This window comes from Podarcis raffonei, chromosome 12, assembly GCF_027172205.1.
Source record: "Podarcis raffonei isolate rPodRaf1 chromosome 12, rPodRaf1.pri, whole genome shotgun sequence".
Lineage (NCBI taxonomy): Eukaryota > Metazoa > Chordata > Lepidosauria > Squamata > Lacertidae > Podarcis > Podarcis raffonei.
The window spans coordinates 58,463,902-58,489,621 of NC_070613.1; the positions used below are offsets into that span (position 1 = coordinate 58,463,902).

At 41.3% G+C, this 25,720-nt stretch overlaps 1 protein-coding gene across 12 annotated transcripts in view; it reads right to left on the reverse strand.

The window, feature by feature from the left end:
- TPK1 (thiamin pyrophosphokinase 1) overlaps positions 1-25,720 on the reverse strand; it is a 259,313-nt gene that overhangs the window by 169,844 nt on the left and 63,749 nt on the right. The window contains exon 1 of one of the 12 annotated variants that reach the window (XM_053359649.1): positions 8,634-8,691. The exons of 10 other annotated variants lie outside the window; for them this stretch is intronic. The gene's annotated coding sequence lies outside the window, so the exon portion shown is untranslated. Of the gene's footprint in view, positions 1-7,672; positions 7,692-8,633; positions 8,692-25,720 lie in introns of those variants that run through there. One more of the 12 variants, XM_053359648.1, reaches the window with a different exon arrangement.

Consider the following 25,720-nt stretch of genomic DNA (forward strand, 5'->3'; position numbering starts at 1 on the left):
TTGGTTTTCTTAAACAGCAAGTATTATAAATAGGAAGTCTTTCGCAAATGAGAGCTAGAAAGGGAAAATAACAGAATATAGAAAGTGATTACTTTTAATGCCCTTTAGAACTCCACAGATGGGGCTGCATTATCAATAATGATCTCAGAGTTAGAGTCTTTGGAAACTCAGCAATAATTCATACATGTGTATTATTATTATTTCTTACAATAGTGCTGTGATGTAGAAGTTTGCTGGCCAAGACAGAAGATTGAATAAATACACGTGCCTTGGATGTTATATTGCTTACAATCTTCCATTGGCAATAAATGCTTCCATTGCTTGTTAACATGATTAAGTATCATGGGACGCCAAGAGGCACTTCAAACACTGCATTTTAGCTGTTCTCCCAAGATGCCTTAAGCCAGGGGTTCACAAAGGGTGTAGGGATGGCAAGTATGGCAGAAAAATTCAAGGACAATCAAAGAACTATTTAAACATTTCAGTGTAGTACAGTATCAAAACATTTTTTTAAAAAATCTGTGGAATATGGATAGATATCTTTTCAAAATGAGAGCAAGAACATCAAGTGATACTGAGGACAATCAGAGCTGTCATCCAGAATAGCTGTTTGAACACTGCTGGAGAATAGCAATGGCTGTTCTAAAGTTCTCCATGACATGTTGTTGTAAATAGGGATTTTCAACTCTGAAAAATATGAAAGATCAGAAAAGAGAAAGCCTTCTTTGAACTAATGAGGAGATGAGAGTTGTCTCAAATTAGACCTAGATTACCTGGCAAAAGCAAGCTCACCCCTCACACTGAGTTTGTAAGAGGCTTGTTTATAATTATATTTTGGGAATAATTCATGTTACTATATCTGCATTGCTTTATACTTTCTGGATGTCCCATGATCATATTATAAAAGTAGTTGCGTTCTATGTCTCGCCAGAGTGGTGCATGCTCTAGTTATCTCCCGCTTGGACTACTGCAATGCGCTCTACGTGGGGCTACCTTTGAAGGTGACCCAGAAACTGCAATTAATCCAGAATGCAGCAGCTAGACTGGTGACTGGGAGCGGCCGCCGAGGCCTACATTGAAAGACCTACATTGGCTCCCAGTACAATTCCGAGAACAATTCAAAGTGTTGGTGCTAACCTTGAAAGCCCAAACGGCCTCGGTCCTGTATACCTGAAGGAGCGTCTCCACTCCCATCGTTCAGCCCGGACACTGAGGTCCAGCACCGAGGGCCTTCTGGCGGTTCCCTCATTGCGAGAAGTAAGGTTATAGGGAACCAGACAGAGGGCCTTCTCGGTAGTGGCGCCCGCCCTGTGGAACGCCCTCCCACCAGATGTCAAGGAAATAAGCAGCTATCTTCTCTTTAAAAGACACCTGAAGGCAGCCCTGTTTAGGGAAGTTTTTAATATTTAATGTTGTGTTGTTTTTAACACTCGATTGGAAGCCGTCCAGAGTGGCTGGGGAAACTCAGCCAGATGGGCGGGGTATAAATAATTTATTATTATTATTATTTATCAAGCACTGCTAGGAGTTGTTTCTTTTTGTTTTCCAGTGTATTTATTATCAATTAAAAAAAAATCAGTGAGGCATTCAGCAATTTTTTTATTGTGAAAGTGTGGTCCAGAGAAAAAAGTTTGAGAACTTTAAGTTTAAGTCTTAAGTGCTTAGCTAAAAATACAACAGATCAATGTGAAAAACACGCACCTGCAAACACAAGTATCATATAAGCTTCACTCATCAAGGAACCACGGTTGGCTGTAGATTCCTGTTGAGTGCATACACCATGGCAAGCTAGCAATACGTGAAATGGTTACCCAACTGCTACTTCATATTCCCAATTAGAAGAGTTCCAGTGTATTACCTTCAATTTCTATTTGTTGCTGCCAGTTCCACAATCCTACTTCACAAAAGGGAAAGGCAGCAGCTACCTTGGTTCTCTCCAGCCTAGTTATTGCAAAAATGCAGTAAGACCTGCACCAGTAAGTTCATACTTCCAGGAGAAGAGACTGACCAGCATTGCTCTCCCCAACATTTGCTTTTTGCTGCTGTCAGCCTTCTCTGGAAGAGAGGTGCAGGACTCAACTGTATGTCATCTACTCTCCCCTCTGAACTGTGTTTAAGCCATACTTCTTCGGCTGCAGCAAAACTGGTACCAGAAACTTTATTCTCGGTTAACTTTCATTTTTGCTTTGTATTTATGTACTTAAGTTTACACTGTGTGTGTGTGTGTGTAATATTGAATTTATTATGTCTTTGCTAAATTGTTGGTTTTTGTTATTTTGAATTTACTGACATGTTCTGCATTTTTTATGCTTGAATTTCCAATGTCCTATATTCTAATATTTCAAATGTTTGCTTGAAAGCCACTTTAGGCATTGCTCATTGTGAAAAAGTGGCATATATGTAAAATCAACCAACCAACCAACCAATCAATCAATCAATCAATTGAGGGTTACTCTGTGAGCAGTTAGGCAGTTAGAGACGGGAAGCAGGATAAGTTGTAACTTGGAACCCAGTTCAACCTCTCCCCTTTAACACCTAACTGTCCTATAGCCAGCAAGCGGTGACAGACGCCGATTCTTTGGGTGCTGAGGATAAATTTTGTTCCAGCAGTAAAACTAGAGCCACTAGACACTAATCTAAATTCATTTACCTAATGTTCCTCCTAAAGTTCCAAGACAGTAAGAGGGATCCCCAATTCAGACACAATTCAGCCTCAAGACAACATGCAGTGGTAAATTTCATGTTGTGTGTTGTGTGAAGAAGTACTTCTGTTAATACTGAAATTTCTACTGTCAGTCAATTCCACTGTGTTCAGATATTTCCAGAAAAAAGAATTAAAATTTATAATTACCCCCCTCTCCTAAGTTCAAAATTTTATAAACTTCTATCATGCCTGTCTCCCCAGCCTTTTTCCTGAACTCAAAGGTGTCACTTTCCTTCATCTGAACTTTTAGACATTTTATTAAGGAGTTAATTCCTGACCTAATGAAAGAGGTATAAGTTCTCTATTGTACATGTAACGAAGTCATTCCAAGAAAACATATAAATCAAATGACAATTTAAAAAGCCAATTGAAAATGTGAATTGCAGATTCATATTTCCCCCCCAAGGCAATTATTTAAGTCTGTCAGTGAGATGCAGATGCCTGTGTGCTGACAGCATTTCTGAAGTTTTAAAATTAGGTTGTTTAATAATTCAGTTTAAGTGTGTACAAACGCCAAGTTTTGATCACGGCTTTTTTCCTTCTTCATTGCCTGCTTCTTTGTTTCCCCCCCAAAGCGGCTTTATTGATTTCTGACAACAGGAAGACAAGCAACTCAGAGTATGATAGAATGCCCCCTGCCAAAAGTGATTTTAATTGCGATTCAGAATTTCCATCACACAGATTTTAAAATTGAAGAAACCTGTCTATGTTGCACTGATGCAACTTGTTAAAAAAAGAGAAAGAGAGAGAAGAAATTAAAGAGGAAAATATCAGAGAAATCAGACATACAGTATTTGGTAGTTCACTGTGAATGTTGTAAAGGAAAAAGTACACTCAGTTCCACTTACCGCAGCTCACCTGCCATTTAAGGTGACTCACCAGGGGCTTCATAAACTTCCTCTTTTTGCTGTTTTATTGGGACTGTAAGAAAGAGGTGGGCTGCCATATCTCTGGCAGGCTACATTATATGGCTAGTGGGCTTTTCTCAGCTTGAGGGGTCACAATTGATGCAGGCCTGGTTTAAAGTGACTGTGTAAGATCAACTTCTCCTTCAGTAGCCAGTAGTAGGGCTAAGTATACAGTTATTTCCTTGGCAGCTGGTTTCTTATATTTCAGAATTTATTCACACAAACCCTCCTTTACAACCATGGCTGCTGGGACACAAAGCAGGAGCTGTGATTCTAAACAGGAGCCTATATATTGCCTTGCAAGATGCATGCAGCAAACAGACCCTGAATTGCCTCATTTGCATTCTAGGTCAAAACATCACACATATAGAAGTCCTATGTTGGTTTCTACTTCATGGAAATACAAAAATGTGAACAGAAAATGGGAGCAGCGGGACCCAAAGGGATGCACTATCTCCACCTACACCACGGTTCCTGACAACTGTGGAGGAAGAAGGTTGGCAGTAGTGGGGAAAGAGCCTCCCCCAGTCTGTCTCATGGTCCATTCTGCAGGCTGGCACCGCCTCTGGCAGAGCCATGACTGTCTGGCTAGCTCCTCTCTTCGCTTGCCCAGCCATGGTGGCAACCTGAAGACAGACTGCAGCATAGCAGGAGCATATACTCCCCCTGCTCCCCCCCCCCTTCAGGCTGTCAAACAAACACACATTTTGCAGGCAGATTAAATAGTGTGATCTCGCCACCGCCCCCTAGAAAAGGGGAGGTGAACACTGTTTAAATAGCTCTGGCAGCTTCTCCTACTTTTATTTGTTTTCATAAATTGAACTAAGAATAACGGGCAAATTGGCAAATCTAGCTTCTGCTGTTGTATGTTTATGCAGTATTCATTTAATAATGCAGACTGCATTAACTCTACTACAAATGATTGAAAGGGACAGTTTCTTATCACCATAGACTACATTTCACTACAAATCTCCTACCCCAGGACTCACCCCTAACTCTATTGTCAATTATGACTTTCTTCCACTGAACTCTCAAAACTCGTAACAAAATCGTATTGTTCCATTTTTCTTAGAAGCAGATTAGAATATTATAATACATAAATCTAACCCAACTGATATTATAACCTGTTTTTCATATGAAGAATTTTAACCTGAAAAGATACCTTAGTTGGAAGAGGCTACTATGCAAACTATGGATAGAAAACATATACTACAGCAAGCCGAATATTCTAGCCAGCACAGAATTGTTTTCTAGAATATATTTTCTAATTCATTGACAGGGTACATTCTACTCCATAGTTCACCTCACATATGCCTGTATATTTTTTCCCATCTATGGTCTTTATTGAGCTGGTACGCTCTTGCAGAGCACGTCAAAGGAGGCAATTTCTCCTTTCAGATCTCATTCAGTTCTCATATGCACATAGTTTGTTTCGATGCATGGCAGCGCACCCAGGACACATCATTAGTTTGTGAACGAATATGAGAACTAAATAGGCAGAACATGGAAAAAAGAACAGGTATATAAATAAAAAGGAAGGAAAGTAAAATGGGCAACTGGAGAAATACAAAGGAAGAGAACGCGCTTGAAATTGTCAACTTCCTCTCTAGAATAAATTAACAGAATGCCTGTCACTACAACAGGCAAGATGTTCGTGAAAGTAAGGGACCTCATGTATGTGCCACTAACCCTTAAGAACCAGCGTCACCTTATCTGCACGGCTCTGTTTCAAGATTTGGTTCTTTGTCACATACAAGTGTGACAGAATCTTGGTAACAAGAGACAAAATTCAAACATTGCACAAATGTAAAAAACAAAACAAAATCCTGTGTCAAGGAATGAAATGTAATAGGAAGGCTTTCCATATTTTACATATACGGAGGAATATTCCAGGATCAATTTAGATTGCTTATGGTCTTGGCTTGCTGTTTATTTGGCCTCAGACTAAGCTCCTAGGATGGGATACAAAGAAGAAACATTTGTGTGTGGAGATAACGCAATGGAAGGCACTGAAACCTTGCTTCCTCAGAACACTGGAAGATCATGAAGAACCATGTTGTTTGCATAGAGATGTCCTGTTTTCTGTTTCTTCATCATGTTCAAGTGTTGGGAGAGTGGGATGGAGTGCTGAGTACTGGCATGCACACAAAATATCTCTAACAGCCCATCCACTCCACTGCAGGGTGGGCATCAAAGGGCATCAAGACTTTCTTTACCACGCTTTGCCCTCATAGACTCACTGTTACCCAGTTCAGACAATCATTCCTGCCTTCCTAAACCATCGTTAGGGAAGCACTCCCTTCCCTTCACATTCTGGCTTTGTCATGAACCTCCTGACTTGTATTAAACCAGATTCTCCAGTACATCTGAACTATTTAAGAATAATGTAGAAAATGTTTTAAGGGGAACTCAGATACAACTTTTATACTCTTAGGAAGGTCACTAGGAAAGGCAGACGTCAGCACTGGGCAATTATCTCTTCAGCTATCACAACCAACTTCTAAATACTTAATATGATAGGAAGATACCTTGAGTGCTGTCAGGTCCTGGCAATTTCCTACTCATCAGGTATTTTTGACATCTTGAGATTATGTCTACAAAGATTTTATAAATCTCAACATGATTTTCTTGATGGAGGATATTCTACCCCAATATTCTGATGGTCCTCTTTGTGGCATATTGGTTAAAGTGTGAGACTAGGATATGGGAGCCTTGGGCTCAAATCCCCACACATATCTTTGCAGATATGAGAAAATGTATGGAATAAAGGACATTTTTCCTTGGACAAATTGTTATAAAGTAAGGTAGTGCATGGCACCTGTATTGATAAATAAAATAGATTACAACCACCCCAGCCTTGCATATAAGCACTAGCCTATTAGCCACAGACCTGAGTGCATAGAATTCCATGCAGCAGTGGGCTGGCTGGCAGAGGAGGGAGAGGGTGCTGCCGCCCCCCCCCCCCCGGCATAGAAAGGAAGGTATTTGCTACCAAAGGGACAGAGCTCTCCCTCCCTCTTCTGCCAAGCCCCTTTTGCAGACTTATTCAGACTTATTCCCAAGGCTGAAAAAGCTCACAACTTGCTATAAGTGTAAAAAGGGGGGAAGGGGTTCCTTCACATGGAATGTTTCTTTGAAAAATTAATACATTATTTGGAAAATGTTTATGATATCCATTAGACCCCAAATCCACAAACCCATGGGAGAACTAACAGCTTTACAGCAGCTGGGATGCTGTGCATAAGACAGCAGGACTGTCAGTCCTTCTTTCCCTAAAAGAGTGATTAGACAAGAAATGGGATTTCGCACTTACAGAGAAATTTACATATTACAAAGGGTGAAGGAAAAAGGATAAAATTGAAACGGATTTACTGTAAACTCGTTGCCATTTATTAATTCTGCAGAATGGTTTATATCGCAATGGAGAGCTTGGTGCTTTAGTTACCATAAGTGTTGTGGTCAGAAGATTTCAGTAATATTGTCTAATTCACTTATTTATAACAGCTGCCTTAAGGATGTAATCCTATACACATTTACCTGGGAGCAAGTACCACTGCACTCAATGTGATTTATGTTTGAGTAGACAAGTATAGGATTGCAATAAATGTCGCTCCCTGCCTTTTAAATGAATTGTTAAAACAAAACACCCACCTACACCATGAAGTTTACTAGATGAGTTTGGGCTGGTCTCCCTCTCTCAGCAGAACGTGCCTCCCAAGGCTATGTGAAGCTACAACAAAGGGGGGAGAACACAATTACACAATCATGAGCTCCTTGGGAAAATAATATAAACGGTTGATAAATAAGATTCTTATAAATTACTAACATTTTATCCTTCCTCCTGTGTAGCCTTGCTCCCTTAACTCTTAAGGATGATTTCTAAATGACATGGAAACATGCAGCGATAAACATAACAACTCTAGGCTCCACCCCACAGATTCTACTTGACATGGGGTGTGAACAAGCTAGAAAAACCATTAAACAGAACGCAGAAGACACAGAATGCCAAGCAGATCTAGCCAGGTCCCCAAAATTCTTAATCAGTGTAACCAGAAAATACCTCATCTCCCAGATGCCATATATAGCCAACCTGGAAATTCCCAAACAGCGACGGGCTTTCCCTCTGGCCCGTTGCCAGGGCCTCCCTTCAGCCACCCAGGAAGGCTGCTGTCAGGCTTGGGGAATTCTTTCCTCCCCCGGCAGCATCAAGGATCAAGGAAGAAACATGAAAGTTTGTATCTGTAGTTTTTCTCCAGCAACCGTGGAGCAAGACGAAGAATCCAGTCCTGAACGCCACAGTGACGTTGCTCCTCGTCCAGCCTGTGGCCCTACGGAGGCGCTCAGGAGTCCATTGTCATCGAGCTCTTTGCTCTCGAATTCTAACTGAGCGGCAGGTGCGCGGGGAGGGGGCGCTTCTGTGCTCTCCAAGGACGTCTTTGCTGGCAGTTCTCCCCCTCCTCCTCCTAACACCTCATAACTGGGCAGCTCTGGGTTCTGCTGCAATTCAATCCTGTCTCCCTCCTCTCCTGAAACTAGTGGGGAAGGGGGGCTCCCCCCCCAGGGAAGCAGAGGAGAGGGAGGGGCGACCCCCAGCCCCCCTCTTCAGTCCAGTCCCTGACTCTGTACAAGGAGATGAAATGCCCAGGTGGCCCTGGGCAACTGGAAACAACGGAACAGGCCTTGGATCACTGCCAATACTATAGATATACGAATTAGGTTCATCTTTGCCTATACTACATAAATTTCTAGGTTGCACAGAACAACCTTATACCTCCCTGCTACTTCAAGATGAAAGCCCAGATGTTACATGCTCAGTTGCTAGATTCTGCGCCGCTAGGATGGCTATTCGTTGAAGGATGGTTTGCACCACAAACTAGGCCAAAACTGAAGGCCCAAAATGCAAGACTTGCGTTCCTTTATGTCCCGCCCTTATAGTCATATGTAACCATTTGTCCTTGTTTTTATCTTTTAAAGTTATGTATGGTATAATCACCTTTTAATCATTAGTTTTTATCCCTTACCTGTTTTAAGTCTTATGCGTTCAGTTTATCCATATGTTTTACTTTATGCTGGTCTGTGACCAAAATTTGATACTGATACCGAAATGTTCGACAACTGAGGCACGGCTTCCAATTGGCTGCAGAAGCTTCCTGCATGCAAGCAGAAATTGCGTCGGATGTTTGGCTTTGGAAAAATGTTCGAAAACCGGAACACTTACTTCCAGGTTTTCACTGTTCAGCAGCCCAAACGTTTCAAAATGGAGGCCTTTGGGAACCAAGGCTTGACTGTACTGATACCAACGTTTTATGTATGCACCCTATATATACCAATTGCTTTGCTAAGCTGTGCAGATACAGAATAAAATGGCCAAATTTCACCTTCTAGCCTTCACAAAAGAAATTACATATTGTTAAAGACTGATGCTGCATCATCCTATTACTGTGATTCTGGCACCTCTCTTTAAGGGCACGACTACACTACAAATATAAACCAATTTTAGAACTATTCAACTGCTGTTTACTGGCCAAAGGCACTGGGCACTAAAATACGGCTGAAGATTTCTAACAAACAATTCTCAAGCTTATTTTTTCAATGGCAGTTAAAGAAAACTGAGCCCGGTTTCAATATATGTGTGAGGAAGATAAAATTCCTTCTCTGGTAGTCTCAATCAACCCAAGGCAAAGAAATCCAATCAGTAGTCTAAATGGAGAATTTCATGCAGGCAAAGAAACATCATCAAAAGCCAATCTACACATTATGAAGAATTAATTGTAGCTTTCTATTTTATACTATTCTGGGAGTGGGGATCTCTCCAATTCCTTGCAAGTAATAAACTAGCAAATCAAGGAGAAAGATTTAGAGTGGCCCTCTCCATGATATCTGAGCTTATGATATGCAGGATTTTTTTTACTATAGGGCCAGTGAAAAATAGGGCACACACCTGTAATCTGAAGAATTTCACCACCTAGTCCGCCACCTCATTCTGCATAATGTTTAGATCAGCTCTTAAGTGTTATCATGTCCTTGCAGGCTCAAAAGTTCAGCTCAGTAAGGAAACAATTATTCAAAGCCCTGTGAAGTCAAGCTCAAACTATCCCAGCCCTCTCTGCCAGTTCAGAAACTGCTTATTTCAATTACTCTGTAGATTGGTTCCATTTGAAAATGGTAAATTTAAAGATTCCTCATGGACAACTGCTAATCTGTGACTATCTAATACATGGCTGTATGCTTTTGCCTTCCAGGCATATTCAACATTGATATGTTCTCATTGCTTTGGATCCACAATCCAACTGTGTTAAATATTGAGGAGAGCTTTCCTTCCTCTTCTGGGGTCTTCAAATTGGACCATCATTACTCATTAAGTAAAATATATTTAGAATACCCCAGGCTGCTATGCAATGGAGCTACAAGAAACTCACTCGAAGAATATTGGTGCCTACAACCATACACCCCTATGCATTCTGCTGTAAGAATTATAATGAAGTATAAATAGTACTGCACCAGTGTGTGTGTGTGTGTGTGTGTGTGTGTGTGTGTGTGAGAGAGAGAGAGAGAGAGAGAGAGAGAGAGAGAGAGAGAGATGCTTCATAATTTTCCCCTTGCCCATTTACCTTTTTCAAATTCAAATACTATTCACAGCCTGGTCACAGCAGCTGCAACATGTTGATTCTTGCAGAAGCAATCTCAGCCAATCACAAATTGCAGCCAAACAGATCTGTCCATGGGAAGACATACTGAGTCCAAGTGCAAGTCAGGGCAGGAGCCATTATTCTTATTCTGGATCGTCTTTTTTTATAAAAAAAACCACACACACACACACACACACACACACACACACACACAGAGCGCAATGGCTCAGTTTGCACGCTATGCTAAGCCAAACCAAACCATGGCTTCATGTGAATGAGCAGACTGCTGGAGAGAATATTTATTTACTAATATCCCACGTTTCTCCCAGTACAGGCCCCAAAGCAGCTCACAATGACAACAAAAGAAAAGAAAATGTACAACACCCACCCTCAGAAGACCCTGCTGCACCAGCCAGTAGAGGCCAAAGGCCTGTCTAACCAAAAAAGGGCATTTGCTTGCCAGCAAAAGGAAAGCAGAATGGGTGGGGGCAGCCCACCCTCCCATGAAAGGGAAAATCACCACCACTTTGGTCCTCCCTGTTGCTCCACTGCCGTGATTTAGCTCTCTCCAGACAAACCAAGAGCTGCAGCCAAGGGCTATCATGAGGTCTGCAGTTCAAAGTTTATTAGTAGAGCACTAAACCACAGCTTTGGGTTCAGACAACACACTAAACCAAACCATGGCAGCTCAGCACTGCCATGGCAAAATAACTGGGCAAGTGGCTGCCATCTCTGCTATGAGGGCCTCATGTTTATTGCTCATGCCAAGCAATCCATGGTTTGGCTTAGCATTCCATGCAATCAAGGACAGTGTCATGCTGCCAGATCCAATGGCATCACCAAGTCAAATCAGAAGGCAGGGCTTCCTAGCCTCAATCGGAGTGGACAGTTTTCGTCATTTTGTCACCCACAAATTGCTGCTACTGGGAGAATGTGTATCACAGGGTAAGGATTTTCTTGAAATGTCCTGCCGCTCCCCATAGAAACCAACCTGGACCCTGTGATCACAATCTGAGGCCCTTCCACAAGTGCTCCGGAGGGTGGCCACACAAGAATGGGCCTTTTCTGTGGTGGCTCCCCACTTGTGGAATGCTCTCCCCAGGGAGGCACGCCTGGTGCCTTCATTACTGCAAACCGCCCTGCCATCTTCAGATGAAAGGTGGCATATAAATTTAATAAATATTTCAGGACATGATATTTGTAAAACTCCTCTAGCAATTTAGAAGGAAGGAAGACATCATGCCCGTCAGAAGCAACAAGCCTGTTATGAAATTCATCACATAAAATCATTACAATCAACTGTGGAGCATGCTCCTTAATGCCTACTGCAGAGAATTTGCTCAAAGACCATGAGCAATTAATCATGCTGGTTGTCAATGGATAATAACAACCCTGCCTATTTTTGAACACCAGCATCTTGTGAATTAAACATCCTGGGAGAAGCAGTGTGGCTGGTTTTACGGTCGCTTCACTCTACATAGTGCCGGTGTTTGCTGCGGCTGAGGCTGCCATTACGTTACCCTGGTGTATTTATTGCACTAATCAGGAAGGCAAGCGAAGGCAAGACATGCATCTCTGAATATGGAATGGGCAGGTGACTGCGGTAAACAAGGTTTCCTTGATCTGTACTCCCTGCAGGATCTGGCATGCAGCACCTAATTCACATTAGCATTTATTGTTCAGTAAACAAACACCTTATCTCTCTATGGGCTTCTTTCAAATATTTGAGACTAGCTCCTTTTTATATTTCTGGTAAACAGTCTGTATTTCTGATGTAATAAATACAAATGCTATATTCCCATCTTTGTAAAAGCCTTTTTTTTAAAAAGCCACAATTCTCAATCTATCACTGTTTCCCATGACAGAGAATAAGAGTTTTAAAAATTTGGTTGAACAGCTGCCCTTTCTGCCTAAGAACTTCTTTTCCTTGGTGCTCTTTCAGCAAATCAAAATCAATAGCTGGGGTGAAGGAGGTGGGTAAGTCCTTATTTATTCTTCCCCTAGACTCCTGGAGGCTCGCATGTATTGCAGCAATGAAGAATGACAGCACTCCCCTTTACCTACAATTTATTAGTTATTTCTAGTTTTTCTGAAAAAGCGAAAAGGGTACATAGGTTTCCTTCTGTTTATACATTTTTGGATTATGGTGAAGTAGAAACTGCTGGTGTCCTTTCCAGTTATTTATTTATATATTTCATTTGTGTGCTACTCAATCTTTAATACAAGGAGCAATATGCATTTTAGCCGCACAACCGTCCTCTGCGGTAAGCTAGACAAACAGGCAGGGACTTGCCCAAGGCCATTCAGTGAGCTTCATACCTGAGATGGTCTGAAAACCAGGTTTACACACCTAACTCCAATTCACTCTCCACTACACCAGGGATTAGTCATACTTTCCATCCTATGGGACTACTTGAGACAGCTGGAAATTACCAAATGCAGGTGGCAGATGGAGGCAGAGTGTGGCATAATGAGCTGGCAATTTTCTAGTGACAGCTCATTCATCTTTCGAAATGGCTACACTATGTACCACAGCTTTTTCCTTGCAGCAAGCAGTTCCACAGTTTAGCTTTTCTCAAGCTAAGTACAGGTGTATGTCTCGAGGTTATTGTGACATTTTAGGCAGAATTTGCTGGTCCTCTAAGCAGGGTAAACACTTTTCTATTTCTCCTCTCCCACTTCCCACGTGCCTCTTAAAAGTATTTTTACCCATCTCCTGTAACTTCTTCTCCCATTCTCCTTTCACGCTCAACATGTACTTTGCCCAGCCTGCTAGTTTCTTTCATTCGTCCACCTCCTTTCACTGTCTCTTACCCCTGCCATTCTATTCCTAGTTTATTTACTTTTGAAATACTAATAGTAGTGGTAGGATTGGCCACAGAAGTAATCCACAGCAGCCCATCTCACATTCCATTTTCCTTCAGCATCTCTGGCTCCTTCCCCTCAGAGGAGGGAGACCGGCTAGGAACAAGTAAAACACCAACTAGGAAGAATTAGAGTGCAGAGCTTTCAGCCTTTCCTTCTACAGTACCAAAATGTCTTGGGCTGACCGTAGCTCCTTCTCTTCCCCCCACTGCCCCAGTTTAAACAGCTTATTTTGCCACAACACAGAATCTAGGGCTTTTTGAAAAACAGGTGCAGAAATCTGATTTTTACCATTTTTAGCACCAAATCTACACAAACATGTTTTGAGGCCAATCTACAAATTATGTGGGGGGAAATTCAGGTTTGTCACTGACTATATACAGAGACATGCAGCTAATTCTCGTTCTCCACCAAACATACCTGTGTGATACATATTACAAAACCCACATTTGTCTCCTTCACCTGTTATATGAGCAGTTACAAACAACAATTACGCGTTTGAAGCAGGTCTTATGTTTTTTTTACATGTCTCCCTCAGTCTCTATGGGGCACAGATACTGAATGCAGAATGGGAGCTATAAGCTCTGGCAGATGTCTAAAAAGCCAGCAATCAGGTGCTACCACAATCAAATACTGTACAATCAAATATGAAGGGGCAAGAGAAAAAGTGGAAAGAAAGAAAGAAAGAAAGAAAGAAAGAAAGAAAGAAAGAAAGATCTGGTAGTGATCTATGGGACCTGCCAAGAATATTATCCTATTCCTGAGTAGAAGAACAGGTGTGAGTTAGTGAAGCCTGACAGGATTTGCAGGGCATCCATCCATCAGCTCCTGCTGCAGCTGGTCCAGTGGATGAGAGGCAGTGAGATGTAACAATATCTGATAGGCTATGGAAATAGTATGTCGGGATTTGCATCACTTGGTCAAGGACTAGTTTTATCATAAGGCAACAGTTTCTGGGGGGCAGCATATTCATTTATTTAGTATTTTAAAAACCTTTCTAGGCCACCTTTCCCTTCAACAAAACATTCAAGGCACTTTGCAAAAATAATAATAAATTCAATCATCATTAAATGAATCTAGCTAAAATTGCACCCTTGAACAGCAATAATGCTAAAATCCTTCTAACATATGCAGTGTTTGTTTTTCAAATGGGGAGTAATTCAAACATTTTTCTCATTCACTTGCAAGCAGTGTTATTTTTCTAGAAAAAGAGGTACTGGAACTGATCCTTAACACCTCCCTCGTTCTCTTAGAATGGCAATGGTGCCACCTGAGAGGTGCTGGAACTGAGTTCCGGCTGGAAAAAAGCCCTGCTTGCAAGCTTGCATGCCTGCACACACCACTTACTGTCTGAACCACTGAGAACTACTCCTAGGATTCTGCTGGTTGTGTAGCTCTGTTTTATTAGGTCAGGTGCCAAAAGGGTCAATTTAAAAACTAATAAGAAGAGCAACAATGCCCACTGTCGAGTCAGGTTGCTAAATGATGGTGGCATGCCTTCCTGCTGGCTGACTTGGCAAAGCTTTTCTGTAACAGCAGTGGGCAATGCCTGGGTGGTAAGAGGAATTTTAAACATCCATTGGTACATTCTACTAAGGAGGGCATTGGAGGAGGCGCTAATTGAAGTCATTAGAATCTGCTGATATTGCAAGAGCAACCAAACCGATGAAGGCCTTGCAATTTCATACCTACTGGGGGGGGGGGGCAGAATACATTAAGGAAATCATAGTCCTCCCAAGAAATAACAAAGAAATTATGAGTGGAACACATTAAACATAATTAAAAGGAACCTGCTTGTGATTATTAAGGCTTGATGGAGATATTGTAATGGAATCGTTAATAAAATGCTTTATAACCGCATTCATCAACTTGTTCTGTCTGAAATGTGTTTTTGATAACCCAGCAGTAACATCTCAAGAACAGTATTAGGCTTCTACTCTATATTAAACGAGAATTCAATTACTGTATGATACACTATGTGTAGCCCCGCTGAGATTATTTTCCATCCTGGATGACAAACAGTGTTATTTTTCTATTACTAAAATAAGTTATCTGTTTCAAGGGAAGAAAACACATTTACAACGTAAGAGCTAACTGTACTTTTATGGGAAATGAAACCAAGGGAATTTTTGTCAACAGTGTAGCTTGCATTTTCCTTTATTAATTTGCTCAGCATTTATCCGGTCGAAGGAGGTTGTGCTTTGAAAAGTTTTGAATCCTTTTTGTTTTGTCAAAACTCCGGAGTGGCTTTTGGCATCCACAATGGATTCTACAATCCACTACAGTCACATACAGTTTGGGACATCAGAGACCTCTGACCAAACGAAAGGAAGCCTGGAGAAACCTCATGGAGCTCTTTCAGGCTACATGACGCCTCCTCTCCTCTATATGATAACAATTTGTGATCAGCATGCTAGACGCTTCCAGGCACAGGATGCAAGTATACTGAACCCACAATCAGGCTACATGGCACCCGCTTCTCAGGTGTTTCAGAAGTAGGTCTGCAGGGTACTGAAAACATCAGACCTGGAATCTACTCTGCATATGTTGCTGCCCCATGGTTCCAGGATACAGTGGTACCTCGGGTTACAGACGCTTCAGGTTACAGACTCCGCTAACCCAGAATTAGTACTTCGGGTTAAAAACTTTGCTTCAGGATGAGAACAGAAATCGCGGCGGCGGCCCCATTAGCTAAAGTGGTACCTCAGGTTAAGAACAGTTTCAGATTAAGAACGGACCTCCAGAACGAATTACCACGGGATATGCTATATTCATGTTGGAACAGAAGTTTTCCACCAATTCCACACAGATATTAAAGAAAGTCATAACATTTAGTCCAAACACTCTGATTCTTAGATCTCTAACAAACTTCAAAGGCCATAATCCAAATTACCATCCAATGGAAGTTAGATGCTTTAAATAATTTCAATATTCTCACATGATTCTATTTTCGTTTTAATCCATAAATATAATTCTGTTCTCTTTTTCTCTTCTTGTTTTTTCTCTGTTTGTTATCATTTAGGGGTAAAGGTAAAGGTACCCCTGCCCGTACGGGCCAGTCGTGTCCGACTCTAGGGTTGTGCGCCCATCTCACTTAAGAGGCCGGGGGTCAGCGCTGTCCGGAGACACTTCCGGGTCACATGGCCAGCGTGACGAAGCTGCTCTGGCGAGCCAGCACCAGCACAGCACATGGAAACGCTGTTTACCTTCCCGCTATAAAGCGGTACCTATTTATCTACTTGCACTTAGGGGTGCTTTCGAACTGCTAGGTTGGCAGGCGCTGGGACCGAACGACGGGAGCTCACCCCGCCGTGCGGATTCGAACCGCTGACCATGCGATCGGCAAGCCCTAGGCGCTGAGGTTTTACCCACAGTGCCACCCGCGTCGCATCATTTAGGGGTAAGTCTTGCCAAATAATTTATACAGTGGTACCTCTAGTTATGAACTTAATTTGTTCCAGAGGTCCGTTCTTAACCTGAAACTGTTCTTAACTAGAGGCCTGCTTTCACTAATGGGGCCTCTTGCTGCTGCTGCTGCACCGCCGGCACACGATTTCCATTCTCATTCTGGGGAAAAGTTCTCAACTTGAGGTAACTCTTCCAGGTTAGCGGAGTTTTAACCTGAAGCGTTTGTAACCTGAGGCATTTGTAACTTGAGGTACCACTGTATAGCAAATATAGTATAATTTTAAAAGGGTAAAGGCTCCCCTCCCCCCTCACATACCTATTCTTCAATGAAGGAAATTTTATTTCCAGTTCGAAATGTTGCAACCCAGTAGCTGATTCACTTGGCAGTATGTAATCTTGTCCCCTTCATCCTGCACATGTCTGTAAATTAGAGCCAATTTCATTCTAATAAACAGAAGAACCTCTGCTCTTAATGGCTGCGTTGGGGGGTTACCAATATGCGAAGCGCTTTTACACTCAGTGTCTCCTGCCTCTTGGGTTCCATACCAGAGTGAGAGCCATTCATCAAGATGATCTGCGAGTGGAGCTCATTCGCCCTGGGCCCTGGGGGGGAACTTGCAAGGACAATTACTTCCAAATCATCCTTGTTTATTCTCTGCAAACGATCTCTGCTAGCGTGGGAGCTGCATTCATTAAGGCAGGAAGCACCGGAAGTCCCTACAATACAAATTCTAACACCAAGGCCATATTCAGATAGCACTTTAATTCTGGGCATGTCTTTACCTTTCCATAATGCAAAAGGAAAGTAATTTAAAGCTAGGAGTATGGATGAGTTTTCACAATCCAGTTACACTAATATTGTAGATAAGTTATTTTAATTGTTTTTAATTTGTTATTACACTTTTATTGTGTATTTTGCCAAAGAGCTCAGGACATCATACTTCCTTTATTCCCATAGCCACCTTGTGGGCAGTTTGAAGTCCATATCGTGATATCAGTTTCATAATTTTTAAACCTGGCAATATATCAGAAATCATGATATGTGCTTGTGTGTTCTTTGCAAAACTCACCATGTGGGAAAAACCGTGAAGCCAGCCAATGCTTCTCTTGATTCCTGCAGCCCCTGTTAACTCTGCCGGCTCAGTTCTCCCCTGCCTCATGAAGGGGCCAGTGACTCACAAGAGCAGATGAAAGAGCGTCATGGCCTTGCACAAATCTGAACCAAGGTCTTATTTGGCAATGCATGCCAAACGGTGGGAAAGGGCATTGAAACATAGCCATAAAGTTGTATTTTAGCTGAGTGCTAGTTGTTCTCCTGCTTTTGCCTCAGGTCTCTTAAAACATGGTAGCACTTGCTTCTTGGTTACTCGTTTTTCTTATGGTACAGTGCCGGATTTGTAGAGCAGCTCAGCAGAAGAAGGCTAGAGTCTGATGAGGTGAATCACAAGTTAGACTTAAGAGATTTGTTTCACTGCATCTACTTACCTTGTCCCTGTATTTCTTTCTTTATTCTTCTTTGTAAATAAATTTTACTAATATTATGTTGTAATAATATGTTACCAAAATCATTATACACAGAACATCCTTGCTATGCATGCAAAAAATGGAAAACACTTTATGGATGCTGTACTAGAAAAGCTGAACTAGAAGGGTTTATTTTTTTCTTATTTCAACTCTGTTGCAGTTTGCCATCCAAAAGGAGTATGTTCAATCATACTTTGCTAAACAAAGATCTAAACTAAACTGCGTAGAGATCAGAACTATTTTCTTCCTCTGAAATTCGTTTCAAATTTCTTTTATTACTTTTGTATTTATCATATTTTTCTAATTTAGTTACTATCTTAGATTATATACCTTGATCACTGTTGCAGTATACCTTTAATAAATATTGAACTTATACAGCATGTTCATGTTTGATTGTTTTTAAAACATACTATTGTGATGGGAGTTGATTATGCAAAAATATTTTATATTAATAATCTTGACATCAAGCAATATGTATTACTGTTTTAGAAATGAATACTTTTGTTTCTTTCAATTGTGTCTTTAAACCTGCCACAAAGAGGGAGAAGGTAGAAAAGAAAGAAGGGCGTAATTTGCCTTTTATTCCATGTCCAATTAATCAATAATCTAAAAAGCTAGATGCCAGCCTAGGCGTCTCTAATTTTGAGGATGCAGGGAGGCTTTTCGGATGGACGGGAGGAAGGAATTTAATCACAGGTGCTTCTTCCTGCAGTGTGAAATGACAAGAGTTGGAAAAAAGGTCTCATCTGCGCTTTGTGAGAACTAGGCCATCAATATTGCACGCAAACCATCCTCAAGATTAGAGCAAACTCCTAACTAGCATATAAGATCACTATCTTACTGTAAACAATCCTATTCACGTTAAGGCAATAAAAAGCAGATGTTGAGCATTCAATTCATGCCTGATTTCACCTCAGCTAATAATTATCCTTATATTATTCCATGCAAATATTTTTTGTAAAACTCCTATCTGATTATTTAAGTCAGAGTAATAAAGAGATGATACTTCATCATAATTCTAAATTAAAGGTGGCATTAGCATAATAACCACACAAAGAGAGTCTCAGTACACAATTCTATCTGCTTTTAATGTGCTAAGGATGACCATTAAACTCCACTTTCCTCTGACACTTGTGAGTTATGTGGTAATCCCAAACACATGAAAATAAATTGTTTATTCCACAACCACTTCCTCCTTCTGCAAGCTCTATATTTATGGCAGCTGTAACTCTGCTTCCCATAAACAGCAACAGTGAACATAGTGCAGCTGTAGCAGAGTCAGCATTAACTAATGAAAAAATTAATCAGAGAATGAAGGACAAAGCTACTAGGAAAGTTTAAAAGAAAGCATTCACAATCGCACAAAACTGCACTCTACATTTCCTTTGGGGTCCATTTGTAAACCTTCCTCAAAGACCTCTGAATTTTAAGTAATATTAGAAGAAGTAATTAGAATTAGGGAATTAGAAAAAACACAGCATGAGGCACGCAGGTTCATGGAATAAGAAAGAACCATATTTAACTCCAAAAGCAGACAGACAGACAGCACTGCCACAGATTGCACAGAATAAAAGAGGCCAGCCTATCTGGAAGCCAAGGCCACCATCTTGGTCTCTGGGGTGACCTCATAACCAGCAGAACTAGGGGTGGTTCTGACAGTGTCCCAGCCAGGACGGTCTACAGCAGGGATGGGCAACCTCCCGTCTCCAGAGGTTGCTGGACTACAATTTCCATCAACCCCAGCTAGCATGGCCATTGTACTCCAACAATGCTTTAAGGACCAGAGATTCCCCTTTAACCAGCATAGGGACGGATAAAATAATCGGTCTATCTCAATAAATCAGGGATGGGAAATGCAGTGTTGGACTCCTATCAGCCCCAGCTAGCAGAGCCAGTGGGAAAGGATGATAAGAGCTGTATGCGCCCTTCCTTAGCTGGAAATTGCATTCCTGAGCATTTCTAGGGTGGAACAGTCTTTCCTGCATGAGGATCGTGAGATTGGCAGCTTTCTCTGCCTCCTGAATTGAATCACAGCACTACTGAATATTATGTCTCAGTCAGAAGCTATGTTCAAGGCATCACCAGTGGCAGACTCCAGAGTCTATCGGGCTTTTAGCCATAGGGATACTCTTTCACAATTTCTAAATAATTGTTCCATATAACCATAGCTATTCAATATTCTTTCTGAGGTTTTTTATTTAGGGTTGTCAGCCTGACTCATACAAACAACAAATCTCAGGAGGTTTTTTCACTTCTGCAGGCTTGCCCACTTTTATTTACAGAAATTTCTGAATTCTACCCATTTCTACAAATATACAGTGGTAACTCGGGTTAAGTACTTAATTCGTTCCAGAGGTCCATTCTTAACCTGAAACTGTTCTTAACCTGAAGCACCACTTTAGCTAATGGGGCCTCCTGCTGCCGCCGCGCCGCCGGAGCATGACTTCTGTTCTCATCCCGAAGCAAAGTTCTTAACCCAAGATACTATTTCTGGGTTAGCGGAGTCTGTAACCTGAAGCGTATGTAACCCGAGGTACCACTGTAGTCTACATGATCATCTTTCCAGATGCGATATACAAAGATCCCTTCATTATTCACGGGAAAGTCAAAAAGATTAGCTCTTCATCAACACTTTGTCATTTAAGGAAACTAGAAGTCATCACTGAGAGGCAAATTTCATGATCATCAGTAGAGCAAGGAAACAATATTGATAGTCACTGCTGGGTGTGCTGAGGGAATACTGCTAACATGAAGGTGGTCACGTGAGAGATGCCACTGGTGTGTGCTGAACTTGGTTGTCTGCAAGGTTGCACCAAAGCTCAAGGCACCCACAGCTGCCCCTCACAGGACTATGTTGGTGTAGTTCCTTCAGCTGCTACCATGCTAGGAGGTGGTAGTGAACATCACATCTAAGTAACAGACCTTCAGCCCAACCCCCCAAATACTGATCAGCTCCTTGGTTTCTGGGAGATCATCAAAGATTATAGATTGACTAGCTTTCCATTTTTGTGGATCCTCCACATACAGTCAAGTGTCCATCCTGCTAACTTTAGCTGATCCAGTCAACCAATGACCAACACAGTAAGCCTGAAACTTATGTGGAGGTTACGTTCCAGGGACAGGGTCCAAAGCCAAAATACTGTATACTCAAAACACATTGGTTTCAATGGCAGGTGGGATTGCCAAAGTCATTTCCCCGAGAACCTGTCCCCTTTCCACCACCCCTTTTTTGCCACGTGCATAAAGCTGAAAGTGCACAAGTTAAATGCACGTAAGTTGCAGGCTTACTGTAACTCATTGTTATACAGGAAGATTGGTCCTCTCAAGGACATTAACATTATTTTTTCTATCTCTATACTTCCACCTAGACTTCAATTCATGCTCATAAGTGCTTATTGCTTCATATATTACTGTGTCCAAAATAAAATTGCTTGCAAATAAGCTCTGCAGAGCTCTTCAGAAGAAAAACACGATTAAGTTTTAATATATATTTAAGATTAGCAACTTGCTTAAATGTAAGATGAAACCTGCCTTGTATTTTGTTTAAATTTACACCGGAAGCAAGGAAACAATATTGATTGCCACTACTGCATCGCTTTAGCGAAAACTGTGCAATTTGAAAAAGATTACAGTTTTGCTGAATGGAGAATCTTATGTTAGTTTACCTATATTCCTGCTAATGTATATTAAAAAGATATTCAAAAAGATTATATTACTATGCAAATAAAGAATACTCCCCAATGCAGTTAAAATAAACAAAAATAATCCAGTAAGAATAAAATTTAACCTGTTTTTAAAATCAACTGTGATGACTTATCTTTCTAAGATCATCAGTTAATAATGTTTTATACAAATTGGTAAAAATTAGGGAGAAAGAGAGGCAAGTACCAATCGACATCACCATCACGTTGAACATGTGGAAATGCCTTAGCTTACAATGAACACAGGAATTCCTAAACTCGTGAACAGTAATAATATTTTTCCAAACTGAAAAACATAAGCTCTCTTTCTCCTAACAACATCATATATAATATATGCAGCTCTTAGCACAAAAAGAAACATAAAAGAGAGCTTCTGTTATTAGTTTATGTAATAATTGGTTATATTTTGAAAAAGTAAGTGCATTGTAGAAAATATTTTCTAGTCATTTCAACAAAAAACAACACACTCAAAGCAAGGAGCCACTGATTTCTAGTAACAATTATACATCTCTGAATTATTCCAAAAGCAGAAACACCAAGCCTAAGGAAATACACACAAACTTTGGGCAGAAATTTTTTAGAAAGGTAAACATACATACTGTTTGTGTATGTGTGTGTGCTATTACTTTATGTAAAATAGAAGGACTGAAAGTTATTACCAAATTTTATAAAGAAACCAGCTTGCAGTAATTTTGCCCCTGCCCCTGATCACTCACACACCTATCAACATGATTCACCCTGAAAAGAAATAACAAACTGATATAATAACATACTTGCTACCTTCAGTAGAGATGACATTAGAGAAAGAAAATTGCAGCCTAGAGATGACAAGCTGGTAGGAAGGAGGAGGAAGTACTCAAACCTTAAGTTTCAGGCCTTTGTAACTTATCCCAACAATATCAAAATAAGCTCCAGTAAACAAGAGGGGGAGACTTCAGAAAGACAGAAGCAGACACCAGAGCACTCAAAGCATCCTTTGGAAGGCACAGCCCAGTGAATGATTCTTGCTACTCCCCAGAGGAGGAGGAGACGAGGGACTCCCTACGGAGGGGAACAGAGGCAGTAGTGTGTGGAGGAAACAGGATGTCCTGGGAGGTATGAGGTCTTCTGGGTGCAAAGATTCACGAAGCGACGGAGAAGTTGCCAAGTCTTATAAAGCCCACTGACCACCCCTTCTTTCTGATTCATGAGGGTACAAATAAAACTGCCACACATAGCAAGGGGCTATGAGACACTGGACAGGGAGCTGAAGAGACTTGGGACACAGGTAGTCTTTTCAACCCTCCTTCCTGTTGAAGATCATGGCCCAAGAAGAGAGAGATAAACCACTGGCTGCGCAGGTGTCGTCGTCAGGAAGGATTTGGCTTCTTGGATCATGGCCTCTGCTTCCCTGAGGCAGGACTTCTGGCGAGAGATGAGCTGCTCTTCACAGCAGTTGGCAAGAATGTGTTTCCCAAGAGTCTTGAGAATCAGGAGAACTTAAACTAGATCTTGAGGGAGAGGAACAAAACAATACGAATGACAAAAGAGACCTGGCACTGGGGGTAACAGCTTCATTGATGCACAGGAAACTGAGGTGGTACTCCAGAAACCTGCTAAAGAGCAAGAAACTACAGGAAGGAAGCAGCTGCAAATCTAGAGACAGATGTCTCTGGATCAAAGTGCAAGAGCGGGTAGATCTGGCCCCCGCCTATTTACATCATCTCCAAAAATACTGGGAGATGCCAGGTCCCCCTCCCCCCTCTATATACCAAAACTGGTATATGGAGGCAAGTGAACTATTGATTTGTGTGTGTGTGGACATATTTAAAATGGCCCCACAAAAAATCCTCCATAAACACAACATTGCCCCAGTGTGTCTTGGATTTCCTTTTTCTGAAAATACTGTACAAAATTCATATGAAAACACTTTCTGAAGACAGTCTACTTCTAACCATGAAGGGAGAAATACAGCAAGGGAAGAGAAAATATTGTAGAAAAGCATTTACGGAATATCTGCATAAAGATAATGAAAAGACGGCGAACTTTGACATCAATCAGCTATAGCCATTAAGAAGGACTATAACAAAGATGGAGATAAAGGAAGATATGATGGGAATCCATGCAGAAAGTATTTATAGAATGGTACAAAGCCCATAAAGATATTGTACACAGTACATGAATTTCAAGATGGATGTGTATCAACAAGTGGATATGCTTTCTGAACACGCTGTTCCAAAAGAGATAATAAATAAAGGATTAATGACATTTATTGTTAGGACAAGAGCAGGAGGCGGGGAAAGAAGATTTGCCTTTGGTTAAAACAATAAAGAAAGAAAGCAGCCATTCAATTACACAATATCCAATACAGTGGTACAAAACTAAACATTTGTACATATTGATAACCGTAATAAATATAACAGTAACATAAATTTGAGAGACGAAAAGCTCTGAGCAAATGCCAGTTTCACCACTCCTAAATAACAGAACACGAAAAAGCCCAACAAAATCTATTTCACCAGCTCCTCTCAGTGCATGTGTTGCGTGAAGGCACCACAAATGGCAGTCTGGCCAGACCGTAGTTGGTCTCCACTGTCTTTCCTTTTTAGTCTATAATGCGAAGCCTCCACAGCTGCAGGTGGACTCCAAATGTTGGGCCTGTTGAATTACTAATGTTTCACTGATACAGAAGAATGGGCTTGTATAGATGAGCTACTGATTTTCCTGTTTTTCTTTCTTTGGTTCACAGTTATTATTACGGTGGATTTTGTTATTTTGCTTCTAAGGCTCTGTGAGGACGCAGACAGCTCAAATTGTCTGATGCCACTGGAACGAAAGAGTTTCCAAGCATTTTAGATAGAGTGCATAAAATGCTTTCACATACTTAGATAAAAATGCAAAACTGGGATTTTATTTGGCTTAATTGGTTCTAATTAACAGAACACTATATAGCTACACTACTTGCACTTATTTTATTCAGTTTTATTATTAAAACATTTGAAGCCTCCCAGGCTTAAAAGGTTCACAGAAATGTAAAATTCCTTTGAAGCAAAAATACAAGATACCAATGGGATGCCAGCATCATTGAGACTACGTACAGATTAACAGAATCATATAACTGTAGACGTGGAAAGGAGCATGAGGATCAAACCCCCTGCAGCGCCAACATGGAGCTCAAACCCTGAGATTAAAGGTCTCCTGCTCTACCAACTGAGCTACTGGTTTAAAACGCCCCCCACCCAGTATGTTTCAAGTTGCATTTTTACATTAATGTACAAACCAGAGAGTGGATGTCTTCACCCAATGTGCATTGCAAGATTTGTTCTTCCATGCCTGCGATGCTGCCCCCCCCCAATCCTGTTCCATGAAGCTGTTATCTTCACATGCTCAACGGCTGCCTCAGATGTACGCACATCGGCTTAACAACAGAGCAACTTTTCAAATTGGACAGAAGCTCATTTTGAGGGAAACAGGAGCATTTCTCAAGAAACTATGGGATACATATAGACTGTGGCTAACACCGTGTGTACTCAGCTTCGAACACCGGGAGTGGGAGCACACTGGAGCTGGAATAAAGGGTAAATTGGACACAGCCTGTGTTTGCCACAACCCTGCCAGCCTCCGCTGGTCCCCTGCAAGGCCCTGCTGCCCCTTACAATATTCCAGCTTTTGTTCCCAGTTAGACCCAAGGCAGCCCCTACCCACAATCCATCAGGGGTTCTGTGAGCTGGAACACCTGCTGCAACCTAGCGACTGATGTAGCTTTCTCACTACTAAAATATAATTAATCAGGAACTGTCAATGTCTCAGAGTGGTTTGCTAAAGTACTACGGAACACGCCTTATTAAGTGATTAATGCACAACTCTGAAAAGCTGTGAGGTGAGGCAGCCTCATGGATTCTGCTCATTAAGAAACACCTTGGAAACCCTACTGTGAACTTTCATTTTTGCTAAGGACTGACTACCAATGCATTCCTTTTTCCTGGTGCTGCCTTCCAACTA